The sequence below is a fragment of the Schistocerca americana genome, unplaced genomic scaffold (assembly GCF_021461395.2).
Source record: "Schistocerca americana isolate TAMUIC-IGC-003095 unplaced genomic scaffold, iqSchAmer2.1 HiC_scaffold_452, whole genome shotgun sequence".
Lineage (NCBI taxonomy): Eukaryota > Metazoa > Arthropoda > Insecta > Orthoptera > Acrididae > Schistocerca > Schistocerca americana.
The window spans coordinates 60,001-65,000 of record NW_025726184.1 but is presented as its reverse complement, the minus strand read 5'-3'; the positions used below and the strand labels follow the sequence as shown (position 1 = coordinate 65,000).

The 5,000-nt window shown below is 51.5% G+C and overlaps 1 non-coding gene across 1 annotated transcript in view; it reads left to right on the top strand.

Annotated features, from left to right (window-relative positions):
* Positions 1–4,552: 4,552 nt before the first annotated feature.
* Positions 4,553–5,000, top strand: part of LOC124583260 — a 1,910-nt gene continuing 1,462 nt past the window's right edge. Inside the window, exon 1 of the ribosomal RNA XR_006974120.1 lies at positions 4,553–5,000. This exon is cut by the window's right edge and continues 1,462 nt beyond it. This is a non-coding gene — a ribosomal RNA (small subunit ribosomal RNA).

Below are 5,000 nucleotides of genomic sequence, written 5' to 3'. Positions count from 1 at the left end.
AGTTTCGACTGGAACCGGATTAAACGTATACACGGCGCTGATTAGTAATAGATAGAGCCATCAGAATACAGATAATGTATACAACTGTCCGTATACATGCTGAAAGACTCTGCTCACAATCACACGTCAGCCAGACACTCTTATCACGCACTACTCTCTGCCTGTAACAGGCACACAGACAATATCTAAGCACCAGCATGGAACAACACCCAGTGCATCCTCTCTGCCACATTAGACAATCCACACTATCATAACCAGACCGGGAGGTCCACTCGGAAAACAGAATATCCCACCCTTCCGACAACCACCATTGCTCAGCTAAGCCACCAACACCCACACATGTCCTACACAGGGGTGCACCCAACATCACAATACTGCCTCCTGTCACACCACACAAACAATGGCACGAATGAAAGACACAGGTCTGCCACAAGCATGGAATCAGAGCGCCGCCTGTTATGAGCCAAAGGTGCACCCTGACGTGGCAAATCAGATGATGCCGCAGTCATTTACTTACGATAATCACAATCAACAAACCAGCCCCCCCCCCCCCCCCGAAAACACCTTTCCTTACAACAATGTGTGCCTTAACCTAACCCGTATTGTGCCTTAACCTAACCCGTATTGTGCCTTAACCTAACCCGTATTGTGCCTTAACCTAACCCATATTGCGCCTTAACCTAACCCATATTGCGCCTTAACCTAACCCATATTGCGCCTTAACCTAACCCATATTGCGCCTTAACCTAACCCATATTGTGCCTTAACCTAACCTATATTGTACCTTAACCTAACCCATATTGTACCTTAACCTAACCCATATTGTACCTTAACCTAACCTATATTGTACCTTAACCTAACCTATATTGTACCTTAACCTAACCTATATTGGGCCTTAACCTAACCTATATTGGGCCTTAACCTAACCTATATTGGGCCTTAACCTAACCTATATTGGGCCTTAACCTAACCTATATTGGGCCTTAACGTAACCCACGTTGCGCCTTAACCTAACCTATATTGTACCTTAACCTAACCCATATTGTACCTTAACCTAACCTATATTGGGCCTTAACCTAACCTATATTGGGCCTTAACCTAACCTATATTGGGCCTTAACCTAACCTATATTGGGCCTTAACGTAACCCACGTTGCGCCTTAACGTAACCCACGTTGCGCCTTAACGTAACCCACGTTGCGCCTTAACGTAACCCACGTTGCGCCTTAACGTAACCCACGTTGCGCCTTAACCTAACCCATATTGCGCCTTAACCTAACCCATATTGCGCCTTAACCTAACCCATATTGCGCCTTAACCTAACCCATATTGTACCTTAACCTAACCTATATTGTACCTTAACCTAACCTATATTGTACCTTAACCTAACCTATATTGGGCCTTAACCTAACCTATATTGGGCCTTAACCTAACCTATATTGGGCCTTAACCTAACCTATATTGGGCCTTAACCTAACCTATATTGGGCCTTAACGTAACCCACGTTGCGCCTTAACGTAACCCACGTTGCGCCTTAACGTAACCCACGTTGCGCCTTAACGTAACCCACGTTGCGCCTTAACGTAACCCACGTTGCGCCTTAACGTAACCCACGTTGCGCCTTAACCTAACCCATATTGCGCCTTAACCTAACCCATATTGCGCCTTAACCTAACCCATATTGCGCCTTAACCTAACCCATATTGTGCCTTAACCTAACCTATATTGTACCTTAACCTAACCCATATTGTACCTTAACCTAACCTATATTGTACCTTAACCTAACCTATATTGTACCTTAACCTAACCTATATTGTACCTTAACCTAACCCATATTGCGCCTTAACCTAACCCATATTGCGCCTTAACCTAACCCATATTGCGCCTTAACCTAACCCATATTGCGCCTTAACCTAACCCATATTGCGCCTTAACCTAACCCATATTGCGCCTTAACCTAACCCATATTGCGCCTTAACCTAACCCATATTGCGCCTTAACCTAACCCATATTGCGCCTTAACCTAACCCATATTGTACCTTAACCTAACCCATATTGTACCTTAACCTAACCTATATTGTACCTTAACCTAACCTATATTGTACCTTAACCTAACCTATATTGTACCTTAACCTAACCTATATTGGGCCTTAACCTAACCTATATTGGGCCTTAACCTAACCTATATTGGGCCTTAACCTAACCTATATTGGGCCTTAACCTAACCTATATTGGGCCTTAACGTAACCCACGTTGCGCCTTAACGTAACCCACGTTGCGCCTTAACGTAACCCACGTTGCGCCTTAACGTAACCCACGTTGCGCCTTAACGTAACCCACGTTGCGCCTTAACGTAACCCACGTTGCGCCTTAACGTAACCCACGTTGCGCCTTAACCCAACACACGTTGCGCCTTAACCCAACACACGTTGGGCCTTAACCCAACACACGTTGGGCCTTAACCCAACACACGTTGGGCCTTAACCCAACACACGTTGGGCCTTAACCCAACACACGTTGGGCCTTAACCCAACACACGTTGGGCCTTAACCCAACACACGTTGGGCCTTAACCCAACACACGTTGGGCCTTAACCCAACACACGTTGGGCCTTAACCCAACACACGTTGGGCCTTAACCCAACACACGTTGGGCCTTAACCCAACACACGTTGGGCCTTAACCCAACACACGTTGGGCCTTAACCCAACACACGTTGGGCCTTAACCCAACACACGTTGGGCCTTAACCCAACACACGTTGGGCCTTAACCCAACACACGTTGGGCCTTAACCCAACACACGTTGGGCCTTAACCCAACACACGTTGGGCCTTAACCCAACACACGTTGGGCCTTAACCTGCTCTGTAATTGTCATACGACGCGTTAAATTAGTGTGGTGTTGCCTAACTGCAACCCCCGCAATATAGTTTGCTACTCGCACTGCCTGGTCCCCAGAGTATCGCTTCATGTTAAACACCTTGCAGCTATACACTGTAATGCGGATGGCAGCAGGACGTACATGCTCAATGCCCTTCGCAGTTGTTCATTGGCATTTGCATGGCGAAGCACAGCCTACGTTGTGGTACGGCGTGTGTCAACTGTCCGCTGATGTTGTACGTCCAAATCACACACTGTACTGCACATTGGTCCTCATGTACTGAATGATACATCGTGGTACATGTGTGACCGTACCACGACTGCGCCAACAACGGCGAACCATACGGTCCAAATATTGTGCACTCAGCTACGTGTCGTCTCCCTATAAGAGCTGGATTGCAGTATGGTATGCCGTGGATGGCGATCAGCATGAGCCGTCTGTTGATGTAGTGGCGCGTGTTGTCAGACGTAGTCGTCTCTTCTCACACACCGTGATAGCATGGTGCACTGCGTTCCACATCTGCGACATGCGACAGAGGCCGGTTGACAGTCGTTCGCGCAATGGACATCGCATACGTACGGGGGCCACCTTCCACGTGTTCGCGAAGCGTGCACATGTTGTTGCGTGTATGTGGGCAGACATAGTGTGTCGTGACACCTGACACAGGCATGCAACAATCGTTGAATTTGCAAATGGCGATGGACGTCTACGTTTGCTGGTGACGTTACGCAAATGAACAACTGGTAAACGGTTGTGGTGCGGTTGTTCTCGCTAGAGGTGAATCAGTGATGGCGACGATCGGTTGAGCTACCAACCGGTTGTTTCAGCGATACCCACCATGCCCACGAACGTGAATGGCATGTGGGTGTGAAGCGATACGCGGCGGTGGCTGGGTGGGACCGTCCCCGGCCGGTGAGGGGGGGCCTCCCGGCGTGCTGGCCGCGCGGTGCGTGGGCGCACGCGCTACAGCCGGCTGGTGGGGGCGGCCAGTGGCAGGCGCGCCGGCCGACGGAGGCGGCAGGCGGCGCAGCTGCGCGCCGGCGCACCCTGCACGCGGCGCCGTGCGGCCAAAGTAGGTCCTCGCGGGCCCGGTGCGAAGCGCGGTGGACATCTGCAGTGTGCTGGTCCGATTGAGGACTGTGTGCGCTGAGGATGCGCCGCCGCCCGGCGCTCGGCGCCGCGACGCCGTCTGCTGCTCGGTCGCCTCTGCGGTTCTCGCAGGTGGTTTGTATCGCAGCTGTGCGGACGTGTTGGCGCGTGCGCTGTGCTGGGAGAGTTCGCTTCGGCACCCAAGTGGGGCTTTTGTCCTTCTGTGGCGCTGGCGTTGGAGCTGCCGGCCACCGTAGGTGGCGCGTGTTGTCTCCCGCCGGCAATGCCACGACAGCACGCTCCCGGGCCTCTGTCGGCAGCGGCAAGCTCAGTTGGGAGCACGGGTGGTCGCACCTAAAGCGTCTACTCGCCAAACTCCGGGCGATTGCGCCTCTCTCGAACCCGACCAAGTACTTAGGACGGCGCTGCGCGCCGCCGGGACCTGAGAGGGTTTCGAGGTGTATTGTGCAGGGGAGCTCAGCCTCCTCCTGTTTGCAGAATAATTGAGCGGACGCTTGCGTGTTCGCGCGGGCCCCCGGGACACACTCCCGGGCGGCCGGCTGCTCAGCTCTAGTTGACGCAGCTCCCTGGTTGATCCTGCCAGTAGTCATATGCTTGTCTCAAAGATTAAGCCATGCATGTCTCAGTACAAGCCGCATTAAGGTGAAACCGCGAATGGCTCATTAAATCAGTTATGGTTCCTTAGATCGTACCCACGTTACTTGGATAACTGTGGTAATTCTAGAGCTAATACATGCAAACAGAGTCCCGACCAGAGATGGAAGGGACGCTTTTATTAGATCAAAACCAATCGGTCGGCTCGTCCGGTCCGTTTGCCTTGGTGACTCTGAATAACTTTGGGCTGATCGCACGGTCCTCGTACCGGCGACGCATCTTTCAAATGTCTGCCTTATCAACTGTCGATGGTAGGTTCTGCGCCTACCATGGTTGTAACGGGTAACGGGGAATCAGGGTTCGATTCCGGAGAGGGAGCCTGAGAAACGGCTACCACATCCAAGGAAGGCAGCAGGC